The following is a 14,085-nucleotide window of genomic DNA, read 5'->3' as shown; positions in this document are numbered from 1 at the left end:
GAGAGCTCTTCACATCGAGAACAAAAAGCAATCAAGTGCAGTTAGCACCTCTCCCGGAGTGGGGGGTGGGGTGAGATAATTAGCTTTTGATTTCAGTTACTATGTTCAAAAACTGCCTTTTAAATTGAGGTGAACAGAAACTGCATTTCTAATAAGCACCATGGAATTTAGCAAGATTTATTGAGTCGCTTCTCGTCGATTCCCACGCAGGTTTCCAACTCAGTTGTATCGATGTGGCTCATGTCCAGGTGTGAACATCCCTGCAGCCAATTGCACGGTTTAGGTAAAAGGCAAGGAAAGTGGCATCTCGAACTGGCCCCGAGGTCAGAGCATCCTCACACTGTGATCTGTCGTTCTCGGATTGTAATGCTACCTCCGCTTTTAGGCTGGAGAACATTCTTTGGGACTCTTATTCTGCAAAACAGACACAGTGACTGAAACTATGCTGCACGGTATGATGTGGAACACGGCCTGCTCAGCTTTGTGCATTTTCCCTGTAGTCCGGTGTGTTTCATGTTCCGTGTAAACGTGAAAGTTGTCCTGTTTCGAGCAATGGGTGAAATCATTTAGCAAAGTAAGAATCGAAATTGCAGTAATGTCAAGCAGTTCATGGTTATTTGACCAAATCATAAGCGAACATGTTTGCTCACGCACTCACAGATACATTTGTAGCTGAAAAGAGTCTGAGAAGATAGCCTCAGCTTACCATTGATTTTTATCCGGATTGATGAGCTATCATTATTTGTTGCGAAATTGATATTGTAGCCGGCACATCCAAGCAGCCGTGCGAGTCGGAGAGGAATCATGGAACCCATTTCACGTGACTTTCCATCTGTTGTCATGCAGGAGCTCAATTGGAAATGCAAGAAAATGGGGCAGGAGCGCAGCTGGTAGTGTGGCCGAGCGGTCTAAGGCGCTGGATTAAGGCTCCAGTCTCGACAGGGGCGTGGGTTCGAATCCCACCACTGCCATTTCTACTGTTCAGTTGCAACGACACAGCTTGTTAAAATGCCGTTTCCATTCCCGCTGTACTTCTGTTCACAAAAAAATTTGATTTGCTTCCCGGGGAATTAAATGTGTAGTGGGAAAGTGCCAAATTGTCTATGCTGTCTTGATCGTGTTCGCCTCCCGCGTGGAAAATTGCAGAACCGCTCTACTGTTGCTTTATGTTCCAAGCATGTTGAGATTTTACTGGAACCGAATGGAGACTGCTATTTCATCGCTGTTGTGAAACAAAGTCCTGCGGTGAGTCGATTCATCGTTACTTGGCTTTCTGGCGAATGGGAAAATCGTTCCGATGAATTTTGATGTCATATGTTATTGAATTTCTCCAATTTCCTTCGTTTCCGTCCCGGAGACACCGGAAGGGAAAGGTAATCTAATCGAGACTGTGATTGGTGAAATTCACTTTTTGTGGCCTATTCTTATTATGTTCTTTCTTTCTCTCTTTTCAGCATTGTCTGTGATATGGTGGTGCACTGAGGCTCAAGTATCATTGAAAGAGTAGTTTGGAATTGCCCTGATGTTAGTTGTGAGATTACTTTATGGCTCATGCCCTCGGAGTGTCTCACATTTAGCATTCATGCTCACTGTATCTGAAAATGCATTTGGTTTGCCAGTTTTGTTTGTGTTGCGTGTCAAATGTTTTCTGTTTTGCGATTCGTTCAATACATTACGAATTAACAGGCTTTCTGAGATAATTTCCAGCTGCAAAAACTCCTCAACTGAGAATCTGGGAAAATTTCACAGAGTATGGTCAGTCGGAGCAAAAGTAAGGAAGTCCTTCGTTTCTGCAGTGTTTCACAATACTACCTTTCCAGTGAGCAGTCGAACAGACTAAAGATTGTGCCACAGACTGCGACGGCCATCTCGGCTAAAAAGCTATCCTTTTAAAGCTGGTGTAAGCAACACAACGTTATTGGGCTACACCGGGTGAAAACAGATACTTCGGTGTATCTCGTCCATGCATACCACACAGCCAAAATTAAACAACTCCCATGAAACAACGAGCATTTGGAAACAGAAAGGTGAAAGGTAGAATGTCTTCAACTTTCAGTGTCGGATACCACTGAGCTGCAGCAGGGGCGGCTGTGGGCTTGTTTCTGTAGCATAGTGATCAGCACGTTCACCTTCCGCAAGATAGGTTCCCGCGGTCGAAACTGTTTTGTTCTTCATCTGCAGCCTTTTACATGGACAAGAACGGAGCTTTCCTGCTTGCTTTCCCATCTGCAAACCTGCCTTCGAATTTGCTTGAACAAATCTGCTCTCGTAGTGAAATGCAATGCATTTCCATTTGATTACTGTGCAGAGCATTGTAAAGATATTCTACAAACTGCTTCTGATCATGTGCCATTCAGTTGGAGAGTGTAGTTACCGATCCTTCCACGAAGAGCAATACTGCATTTGCATTCCTTGCTGAGGCGGCCCGGTTCAAAGACAGGGAAGAAGGTGATGCGCTGGTGTCACAGTGCACCACGGATTCCTGAACTATTCTGTCTGCCAAATGTACCCCAAAGTCGTATCTGAAAGGCCTCATTTGGAAGCTGTCTGTCGTTATTCAAAGTGCGAGAATTGGCACCAGAGGTCCTGAATCATGTTTTGGAGCAGTTCGCACGTTAGCGGCTCATTCAATCAGCAACAGCAATGAAAGAAATTGCACTCTCAGAGGAAGCTCTGGACCTGTGCTTTCAAAGCTAGTATTAAGGTGCGCCCCGAGATCTAAGCCATGTTGGAATTTAAACGGAGGAATCGACAAAGAGGCTGCAGAATAACATCGCATCCTTTTGCTTTTCTTTAAATCACTGATGAGCAGGAAAATGTCAACGGGGAGAGCGACTGGGAAAGTGAGGCAGTTGCAGCTCTGGTGAAACTCCTTCTTTTGGAGTCACTCAGCAACAAGAGGCGTGAAGGTGACTCAGGCGTGAGAGCTCTTCACATCGAGAACAAAAAGCAATCAAGTGCAGTTAGCACCTCTCCCGGAGTGGGGGGTGGGGTGAGATAATTAGCTTTTGATTTCAGTTACTATGTTCAAAAACTGCCTTTTAAATTGAGGTGAACAGAAACTGCATTTCTAATAAGCACCATGGAATTTAGCAAGATTTATTGAGTCGCTTCTCGTCGATTCCCACGCAGGTTTCCAACTCAGTTGTATCGATGTGGCTCATGTCCAGGTGTGAACATCCCTGCAGCCAATTGCACGGTTTAGGTAAAAGGCAAGGAAAGTGGCATCTCGAACTGGCCCCGAGGTCAGAGCATCCTCACACTGTGATCTGTCGTTCTCGGATTGTAATGCTACCTCCGCTTTTAGGCTGGAGAACATTCTTTGGGACTCTTATTCTGCAAAACAGACACAGTGACTGAAACTATGCTGCACGGTATGATGTGGAACACGGCCTGCTCAGCTTTGTGCATTTTCCCTGTAGTCCGGTGTGTTTCATGTTCCGTGTAAACGTGAAAGTTGTCCTGTTTCGAGCAATGGGTGAAATCATTTAGCAAAGTAAGAATCGAAATTGCAGTAATGTCAAGCAGTTCATGGTTATTTGACCAAATCATAAGCGAACATGTTTGCTCACGCACTCACAGATACATTTGTAGCTGAAAAGAGTCTGAGAAGATAGCCTCAGCTTACCATTGATTTTTATCCGGATTGATGAGCTATCATTATTTGTTGCGAAATTGATATTGTAGCCGGCACATCCAAGCAGCCGTGCGAGTCGGAGAGGAATCATGGAACCCATTTCACGTGACTTTCCATCTGTTGTCATGCAGGAGCTCAATTGGAAATGCAAGAAAATGGGGCGGGAGCGCAGCTGGTAGTGTGGCCGAGCGGTCTAAGGCGCTGGATTAAGGCTCCAGTCTCGACAGGGGCGTGGGTTCGAATCCCCCCACTGCCATTTCTACTGTTCAGTTGCAACGACACAGCTTGTTAAAATGCCGTTTCCATTCCCGCTGTACTTCTGTTCACAAAAAAATTTGATTTGCTTCCCGGGGAATTAAATGTGTAGTGGGAAAGTGCCAAATTGTCTATGCTGTCTTGATCGTGTTCGCCTCCCGCGTGGAAAATTGCAGAACCGCTCTACTGTTGCTTTATGTTCCAAGCATGTTGAGATTTTACTGGAACCGAATGGAGACTGCTATTTCATCGCTGTTGTGAAACAAAGTCCTGCGGTGAGTCGATTCATCGTTACTTGGCTTTCTGGCGAATGGGAAAATCGTTCCGATGAATTTTGATGTCATATGTTATTGAATTTCTCCAATTTCCTTCGTTTCCGTCCCGGAGACACCGGAAGGGAAAGGTAATCTAATCGAGACTGTGATTGGTGAAATTCACTTTTTGTGGCCTATTCTTATTATGTTCTTTCTTTCTCTCTTTTCAGCATTGTCTGTGATATGGTGGTGCACTGAGGCTCAAGTATCATTGAAAGAGTAGTTTGGAATTGCCCTGATGTTAGTTGTGAGATTACTTTATGGCTCATGCCCTCGGAGTGTCTCACATTTAGCATTCATGCTCACTGTATCTGAAAATGCATTTGGTTTGCCAGTTTTGTTTGTGTTGCGTGTCAAATGTTTTCTGTTTTGCGATTCGTTCAATACATTACGAATTAACAGGCTTTCTGAGATAATTTCCAGCTGCAAAAACTCCTCAACTGAGAATCTGGGAAAATTTCACAGAGTATGGTCAGTCGGAGCAAAAGTAAGGAAGTCCTTCGTTTCTGCAGTGTTTCACAATACTACCTTTCCAGTGAGCAGTCGAACAGACTAAAGATTGTGCCACAGACTGCGACGGCCATCTCGGCTAAAAAGCTATCCTTTTAAAGCTGGTGTAAGCAACACAACGTTATTGGGCTACACCGGGTGAAAACAGATACTTCGGTGTATCTCGTCCATGCATACCACACAGCCAAAATTAAACAACTCCCATGAAACAACGAGCATTTGGAAACAGAAAGGTGAAAGGTAGAATGTCTTCAACTTTCAGTGTCGGATACCACTGAGCTGCAGCAGGGGCGGCTGTGGGCTTGTTTCTGTAGCATAGTGATCAGCACGTTCACCTTCCGCAAGATAGGTTCCCGCGGTCGAAACTGTTTTGTTCTTCATCTGCAGCCTTTTACATGGACAAGAACGGAGCTTTCCTGCTTGCTTTCCCATCTGCAAACCTGCCTTCGAATTTGCTTGAACAAATCTGCTCTCGTAGTGAAATGCAATGCATTTCCATTTGATTACTGTGCAGAGCATTGTAAAGATATTCTACAAACTGCTTCTGATCATGTGCCATTCAGTTGGAGAGTGTAGTTACCGATCCTTCCACGAAGAGCAATACTGCATTTGCATTCCTTGCTGAGGCGGCCCGGTTCAAAGACAGGGAAGAAGGTGATGCGCTGGTGTCACAGTGCACCACGGATTCCTGAACTATTCTGTCTGCCAAATGTACCCCAAAGTCGTATCTGAAAGGCCTCATTTGGAAGCTGTCTGTCGTTATTCAAAGTGCGAGAATTGGCACCAGAGGTCCTGAATCATGTTTTGGAGCAGTTCGCACGTTAGCGGCTCATTCAATCAGCAACAGCAATGAAAGAAATTGCACTCTCAGAGGAAGCTCTGGACCTGTGCTTTCAAAGCTAGTATTAAGGTGCGCCCCGAGATCTAAGCCATGTTGGAATTTAAACGGAGGAATCGACAAAGAGGCTGCAGAATAACATCGCATCCTTTTGCTTTTCTTTAAATCACTGATGAGCAGGAAAATGTCAACGGGGAGAGCGACTGGGAAAGTGAGGCAGTTGCAGCTCTGGTGAAACTCCTTCTTTTGGAGTCACTCAGCAACAAGAGGCGTGAAGGTGACTCAGGCGTGAGAGCTCTTCACATCGAGAACAAAAAGCAATCAAGTGCAGTTAGCACCTCTCCCGGAGTGGGGGGTGGGGTGAGATAATTAGCTTTTGATTTCAGTTACTATGTTCAAAAACTGCCTTTTAAATTGAGGTGAACAGAAACTGCATTTCTAATAAGCACCATGGAATTTAGCAAGATTTATTGAGTCGCTTCTCGTCGATTCCCACGCAGGTTTCCAACTCAGTTGTATCGATGTGGCTCATGTCCAGGTGTGAACATCCCTGCAGCCAATTGCACGGTTTAGGTAAAAGGCAAGGAAAGTGGCATCTCGAACTGGCCCCGAGGTCAGAGCATCCTCACACTGTGATCTGTCGTTCTCGGATTGTAATGCTACCTCCGCTTTTAGGCTGGAGAACATTCTTTGGGACTCTTATTCTGCAAAACAGACACAGTGACTGAAACTATGCTGCACGGTATGATGTGGAACACGGCCTGCTCAGCTTTGTGCATTTTCCCTGTAGTCCGGTGTGTTTCATGTTCCGTGTAAACGTGAAAGTTGTCCTGTTTCGAGCAATGGGTGAAATCATTTAGCAAAGTAAGAATCGAAATTGCAGTAATGTCAAGCAGTTCATGGTTATTTGACCAAATCATAAGCGAACATGTTTGCTCACGCACTCACAGATACATTTGTAGCTGAAAAGAGTCTGAGAAGATAGCCTCAGCTTACCATTGATTTTTATCCGGATTGATGAGCTATCATTATTTGTTGCGAAATTGATATTGTAGCCGGCACATCCAAGCAGCCGTGCGAGTCGGAGAGGAATCATGGAACCCATTTCACGTGACTTTCCATCTGTTGTCATGCAGGAGCTCAATTGGAAATGCAAGAAAATGGGGCGGGAGCGCAGCTGGTAGTGTGGCCGAGCGGTCTAAGGCGCTGGATTAAGGCTCCAGTCTCGACAGGGGCGTGGGTTCGAATCCCCCCACTGCCATTTCTACTGTTCAGTTGCAACGACACAGCTTGTTAAAATGCCGTTTCCATTCCCGCTGTACTTCTGTTCACAAAAAAATTTGATTTGCTTCCCGGGGAATTAAATGTGTAGTGGAAAGTGCCAAATTGTCTATGCTGTCTTGATCGTGTTCGCCTCCCGCGTGGAAAATTGCAGAACCGCTCTACTGTTGCTTTATGTTCCAAGCATGTTGAGATTTTACTGGAACCGAATGGAGACTGCTATTTCATCGCTGTTGTGAAACAAAGTCCTGCGGTGAGTCGATTCATCGTTACTTGGCTTTCTGGCGAATGGGAAAATCGTTCCGATGAATTTTGATGTCATATGTTATTGAATTTCTCCAATTTCCTTCGTTTCCGTCCCGGAGACACCGGAAGGGAAAGGTAATCTAATCGAGACTGTGATTGGTGAAATTCACTTTTTGTGGCCTATTCTTATTATGTTCTTTCTTTCTCTCTTTTCAGCATTGTCTGTGATATGGTGGTGCACTGAGGCTCAAGTATCATTGAAAGAGTAGTTTGGAATTGCCCTGATGTTAGTTGTGAGATTACTTTATGGCTCATGCCCTCGGAGTGTCTCACATTTAGCATTCATGCTCACTGTATCTGAAAATGCATTTGGTTTGCCAGTTTTGTTTGTGTTGCGTGTCAAATGTTTTCTGTTTTGCGATTCGTTCAATACATTACGAATTAACAGGCTTTCTGAGATAATTTCCAGCTGCAAAAACTCCTCAACTGAGAATCTGGGAAAATTTCACAGAGTATGGTCAGTCGGAGCAAAAGTAAGGAAGTCCTTCGTTTCTGCAGTGTTTCACAATACTACCTTTCCAGTGAGCAGTCGAACAGACTAAAGATTGTGCCACAGACTGCGACGGCCATCTCGGCTAAAAAGCTATCCTTTTAAAGCTGGTGTAAGCAACACAACGTTATTGGGCTACACCGGGTGAAAACAGATACTTCGGTGTATCTCGTCCATGCATACCACACAGCCAAAATTAAACAACTCCCATGAAACAACGAGCATTTGGAAACAGAAAGGTGAAAGGTAGAATGTCTTCAACTTTCAGTGTCGGATACCACTGAGCTGCAGCAGGGGCGGCTGTGGGCTTGTTTCTGTAGCATAGTGATCAGCACGTTCACCTTCCGCAAGATAGGTTCCCGCGGTCGAAACTGTTTTGTTCTTCATCTGCAGCCTTTTACATGGACAAGAACGGAGCTTTCCTGCTTGCTTTCCCATCTGCAAACCTGCCTTCGAATTTGCTTGAACAAATCTGCTCTCGTAGTGAAATGCAATGCATTTCCATTTGATTACTGTGCAGAGCATTGTAAAGATATTCTACAAACTGCTTCTGATCATGTGCCATTCAGTTGGAGAGTGTAGTTACCGATCCTTCCACGAAGAGCAATACTGCATTTGCATTCCTTGCTGAGGCGGCCCGGTTCAAAGACAGGGAAGAAGGTGATGCGCTGGTGTCACAGTGCACCACGGATTCCTGAACTATTCTGTCTGCCAAATGTACCCCAAAGTCGTATCTGAAAGGCCTCATTTGGAAGCTGTCTGTCGTTATTCAAAGTGCGAGAATTGGCACCAGAGGTCCTGAATCATGTTTTGGAGCAGTTCGCACGTTAGCGGCTCATTCAATCAGCAACAGCAATGAAAGAAATTGCACTCTCAGAGGAAGCTCTGGACCTGTGCTTTCAAAGCTAGTATTAAGGTGCGCCCCGAGATCTAAGCCATGTTGGAATTTAAACGGAGGAATCGACAAAGAGGCTGCAGAATAACATCGCATCCTTTTGCTTTTCTTTAAATCACTGATGAGCAGGAAAATGTCAACGGGGAGAGCGACTGGGAAAGTGAGGCAGTTGCAGCTCTGGTGAAACTCCTTCTTTTGGAGTCACTCAGCAACAAGAGGCGTGAAGGTGACTCAGGCGTGAGAGCTCTTCACATCGAGAACAAAAAGCAATCAAGTGCAGTTAGCACCTCTCCCGGAGTGGGGGGTGGGGTGAGATAATTAGCTTTTGATTTCAGTTACTATGTTCAAAAACTGCCTTTTAAATTGAGGTGAACAGAAACTGCATTTCTAATAAGCACCATGGAATTTAGCAAGATTTATTGAGTCGCTTCTCGTCGATTCCCACGCAGGTTTCCAACTCAGTTGTATCGATGTGGCTCATGTCCAGGTGTGAACATCCCTGCAGCCAATTGCACGGTTTAGGTAAAAGGCAAGGAAAGTGGCATCTCGAACTGGCCCCGAGGTCAGAGCATCCTCACACTGTGATCTGTCGTTCTCGGATTGTAATGCTACCTCCGCTTTTAGGCTGGAGAACATTCTTTGGGACTCTTATTCTGCAAAACAGACACAGTGACTGAAACTATGCTGCACGGTATGATGTGGAACACGGCCTGCTCAGCTTTGTGCATTTTCCCTGTAGTCCGGTGTGTTTCATGTTCCGTGTAAACGTGAAAGTTGTCCTGTTTCGAGCAATGGGTGAAATCATTTAGCAAAGTAAGAATCGAAATTGCAGTAATGTCAAGCAGTTCATGGTTATTTGACCAAATCATAAGCGAACATGTTTGCTCACGCACTCACAGATACATTTGTAGCTGAAAAGAGTCTGAGAAGATAGCCTCAGCTTACCATTGATTTTTATCCGGATTGATGAGCTATCATTATTTGTTGCGAAATTGATATTGTAGCCGGCACATCCAAGCAGCCGTGCGAGTCGGAGAGGAATCATGGAACCCATTTCACGTGACTTTCCATCTGTTGTCATGCAGGAGCTCAATTGGAAATGCAAGAAAATGGGGCGGGAGCGCAGCTGGTAGTGTGGCCGAGCGGTCTAAGGCGCTGGATTAAGGCTCCAGTCTCGACAGGGGCGTGGGTTCGAATCCCCCCACTGCCATTTCTACTGTTCAGTTGCAACGACACAGCTTGTTAAAATGCCGTTTCCATTCCCGCTGTACTTCTGTTCACAAAAAAATTTGATTTGCTTCCCGGGGAATTAAATGTGTAGTGGAAAAGTGCCAAATTGTCTATGCTGTCTTGATCGTGTTCGCCTCCCGCGTGGAAAATTGCAGAACCGCTCTACTGTTGCTTTATGTTCCAAGCATGTTGAGATTTTACTGGAACCGAATGGAGACTGCTATTTCATCGCTGTTGTGAAACAAAGTCCTGCGGTGAGTCGATTCATCGTTACTTGGCTTTCTGGCGAATGGGAAAATCGTTCCGATGAATTTTGATGTCATATGTTATTGAATTTCTCCAATTTCCTTCGTTTCCGTCCCGGAGACACCGGAAGGGAAAGGTAATCTAATCGAGACTGTGATTGGTGAAATTCACTTTTTGTGGCCTATTCTTATTATGTTCTTTCTTTCTCTCTTTTCAGCATTGTCTGTGATATGGTGGTGCACTGAGGCTCAAGTATCATTGAAAGAGTAGTTTGGAATTGCCCTGATGTTAGTTGTGAGATTACTTTATGGCTCATGCCCTCGGAGTGTCTCACATTTAGCATTCATGCTCACTGTATCTGAAAATGCATTTGGTTTGCCAGTTTTGTTTGTGTTGCGTGTCAAATGTTTTCTGTTTTGCGATTCGTTCAATACATTACGAATTAACAGGCTTTCTGAGATAATTTCCAGCTGCAAAAACTCCTCAACTGAGAATCTGGGAAAATTTCACAGAGTATGGTCAGTCGGAGCAAAAGTAAGGAAGTCCTTCGTTTCTGCAGTGTTTCACAATACTACCTTTCCAGTGAGCAGTCGAACAGACTAAAGATTGTGCCACAGACTGCGACGGCCATCTCGGCTAAAAAGCTATCCTTTTAAAGCTGGTGTAAGCAACACAACGTTATTGGGCTACACCGGGTGAAAACAGATACTTCGGTGTATCTCGTCCATGCATACCACACAGCCAAAATTAAACAACTCCCATGAAACAACGAGCATTTGGAAACAGAAAGGTGAAAGGTAGAATGTCTTCAACTTTCAGTGTCGGATACCACTGAGCTGCAGCAGGGGCGGCTGTGGGCTTGTTTCTGTAGCATAGTGATCAGCACGTTCACCTTCCGCAAGATAGGTTCCCGCGGTCGAAACTGTTTTGTTCTTCATCTGCAGCCTTTTACATGGACAAGAACGGAGCTTTCCTGCTTGCTTTCCCATCTGCAAACCTGCCTTCGAATTTGCTTGAACAAATCTGCTCTCGTAGTGAAATGCAATGCATTTCCATTTGATTACTGTGCAGAGCATTGTAAAGATATTCTACAAACTGCTTCTGATCATGTGCCATTCAGTTGGAGAGTGTAGTTACCGATCCTTCCACGAAGAGCAATACTGCATTTGCATTCCTTGCTGAGGCGGCCCGGTTCAAAGACAGGGAAGAAGGTGATGCGCTGGTGTCACAGTGCACCACGGATTCCTGAACTATTCTGTCTGCCAAATGTACCCCAAAGTCGTATCTGAAAGGCCTCATTTGGAAGCTGTCTGTCGTTATTCAAAGTGCGAGAATTGGCACCAGAGGTCCTGAATCATGTTTTGGAGCAGTTCGCACGTTAGCGGCTCATTCAATCAGCAACAGCAATGAAAGAAATTGCACTCTCAGAGGAAGCTCTGGACCTGTGCTTTCAAAGCTAGTATTAAGGTGCGCCCCGAGATCTAAGCCATGTTGGAATTTAAACGGAGGAATCGACAAAGAGGCTGCAGAATAACATCGCATCCTTTTGCTTTTCTTTAAATCACTGATGAGCAGGAAAATGTCAACGGGGAGAGCGACTGGGAAAGTGAGGCAGTTGCAGCTCTGGTGAAACTCCTTCTTTTGGAGTCACTCAGCAACAAGAGGCGTGAAGGTGACTCAGGCGTGAGAGCTCTTCACATCGAGAACAAAAAGCAATCAAGTGCAGTTAGCACCTCTCCCGGAGTGGGGGGTGGGGTGAGATAATTAGCTTTTGATTTCAGTTACTATGTTCAAAAACTGCCTTTTAAATTGAGGTGAACAGAAACTGCATTTCTAATAAGCACCATGGAATTTAGCAAGATTTATTGAGTCGCTTCTCGTCGATTCCCACGCAGGTTTCCAACTCAGTTGTATCGATGTGGCTCATGTCCAGGTGTGAACATCCCTGCAGCCAATTGCACGGTTTAGGTAAAAGGCAAGGAAAGTGGCATCTCGAACTGGCCCCGAGGTCAGAGCATCCTCACACTGTGATCTGTCGTTCTCGGATTGTAATGCTACCTCCGCTTTTAGGCTGGAGAACATTCTTTGGGACTCTTATTCTGCAAAACAGACACAGTGACTGAAACTATGCTGCACGGTATGATGTGGAACACGGCCTGCTCAGCTTTGTGCATTTTCCCTGTAGTCCGGTGTGTTTCATGTTCCGTGTAAACGTGAAAGTTGTCCTGTTTCGAGCAATGGGTGAAATCATTTAGCAAAGTAAGAATCGAAATTGCAGTAATGTCAAGCAGTTCATGGTTATTTGACCAAATCATAAGCGAACATGTTTGCTCACGCACTCACAGATACATTTGTAGCTGAAAAGAGTCTGAGAAGATAGCCTCAGCTTACCATTGATTTTTATCCGGATTGATGAGCTATCATTATTTGTTGCGAAATTGATATTGTAGCCGGCACATCCAAGCAGCCGTGCGAGTCGGAGAGGAATCATGGAACCCATTTCACGTGACTTTCCATCTGTTGTCATGCAGGAGCTCAATTGGAAATGCAAGAAAATGGGGCAGGAGCGCAGCTGGTAGTGTGGCCGAGCGGTCTAAGGCGCTGGATTAAGGCTCCAGTCTCGACAGGGGCGTGGGTTCGAATCCCCCCACTGCCATTTCTCCTGTTCAGTTGCAACGACACAGCTTGTTAAAATGCCGTTTCCATTCCCGCTGTACTTCTGTTCACAAAAAAATTTGATTTGCTTCCCGGGGAATTAAATGTGTAGTGGGAAAGTGCCAAATTGTCTATGCTGTCTTGATCGTGTTCGCCTCCCGCGTGGAAAATTGCAGAACCGCTCTACTGTTGCTTTATGTTCCAAGCATGTTGAGATTTTACTGGAACCGAATGGAGACTGCTATTTCATCGCTGTTGTGAAACAAAGTCCTGCGGTGAGTCGATTCATCGTTACTTGGCTTTCTGGCGAATGGGAAAATCGTTCCGATGAATTTTGATGTCATATGTTATTGAATTTCTCCAATTTCCTTCGTTTCCGTCCCGGAGACACCGGAAGGGAAAGGTAATCTAATCGAGACTGTGATTGGTGAAATTCACTTTTTGTGGCCTATTCTTATTATGTTCTTTCTTTCTCTCTTTTCAGCATTGTCTGTGATATGGTGGTGCACTGAGGCTCAAGTATCATTGAAAGAGTAGTTTGGAATTGCCCTGATGTTAGTTGTGAGATTACTTTATGGCTCATGCCCTCGGAGTGTCTCACATTTAGCATTCATGCTCACTGTATCTGAAAATGCATTTGGTTTGCCAGTTTTGTTTGTGTTGCGTGTCAAATGTTTTCTGTTTTGCGATTCGTTCAATACATTACGAATTAACAGGCTTTCTGAGATAATTTCCAGCTGCAAAAACTCCTCAACTGAGAATCTGGGAAAATTTCACAGAGTATGGTCAGTCGGAGCAAAAGTAAGGAAGTCCTTCGTTTCTGCAGTGTTTCACAATACTACCTTTCCAGTGAGCAGTCGAACAGACTAAAGATTGTGCCACAGACTGCGACGGCCATCTCGGCTAAAAAGCTATCCTTTTAAAGCTGGTGTAAGCAACACAACGTTATTGGGCTACACCGGGTGAAAACAGATACTTCGGTGTATCTCGTCCATGCATACCACACAGCCAAAATTAAACAACTCCCATGAAACAACGAGCATTTGGAAACAGAAAGGTGAAAGGTAGAATGTCTTCAACTTTCAGTGTCGGATACCACTGAGCTGCAGCAGGGGCGGCTGTGGGCTTGTTTCTGTAGCATAGTGATCAGCACGTTCACCTTCCGCAAGATAGGTTCCCGCGGTCGAAACTGTTTTGTTCTTCATCTGCAGCCTTTTACATGGACAAGAACGGAGCTTTCCTGCTTGCTTTCCCATCTGCAAACCTGCCTTCGAATTTGCTTGAACAAATCTGCTCTCGTAGTGAAATGCAATGCATTTCCATTTGATTACTGTGCAGAGCATTGTAAAGATATTCTACAAACTGCTTCTGATCATGTGCCATTCAGTTGGAGAGTGTAGTTACCGATCCTTCCACGAAGAGCAATAC

The 14,085-nt window shown here is 44.9% G+C and overlaps 5 non-coding genes across 5 annotated transcripts; all 5 read left to right on the top strand.

Moving 5' to 3' along the window:
• The first annotated feature begins 889 nt into the window (after nt 1-889).
• On the top strand, nt 890-971 carry trnal-aag (transfer RNA leucine (anticodon AAG)). Its single transcript has one exon. It is a non-coding gene; the product is annotated as a tRNA-Leu (tRNA).
• A 2,840-nt stretch (nt 972-3,811) lies between these two features.
• trnal-aag (transfer RNA leucine (anticodon AAG)) lies at nt 3,812-3,893 on the top strand. The gene has a single exon. It is a non-coding gene; the product is annotated as a tRNA-Leu (tRNA).
• A 2,840-nt stretch (nt 3,894-6,733) lies between these two features.
• Nucleotides 6,734-6,815, top strand: trnal-aag (transfer RNA leucine (anticodon AAG)). Its single transcript has one exon. It is a non-coding gene; the product is annotated as a tRNA-Leu (tRNA).
• A 2,839-nt stretch (nt 6,816-9,654) lies between these two features.
• On the top strand, nt 9,655-9,736 carry trnal-aag (transfer RNA leucine (anticodon AAG)). Its single transcript has one exon. It is a non-coding gene; the product is annotated as a tRNA-Leu (tRNA).
• A 2,840-nt stretch (nt 9,737-12,576) lies between these two features.
• trnal-aag (transfer RNA leucine (anticodon AAG)) lies at nt 12,577-12,658 on the top strand. Its single transcript has one exon. It is a non-coding gene; the product is annotated as a tRNA-Leu (tRNA).
• Nucleotides 12,659-14,085: the final 1,427 nt, after the last annotated feature.

The sequence above is a fragment of the Hemiscyllium ocellatum genome, unplaced genomic scaffold, assembly GCF_020745735.1.
Source record: "Hemiscyllium ocellatum isolate sHemOce1 unplaced genomic scaffold, sHemOce1.pat.X.cur. scaffold_1578_pat_ctg1, whole genome shotgun sequence".
NCBI lineage: Eukaryota > Metazoa > Chordata > Chondrichthyes > Orectolobiformes > Hemiscylliidae > Hemiscyllium > Hemiscyllium ocellatum.
This window is presented reverse-complemented; position numbering and strand designations above follow the sequence as displayed.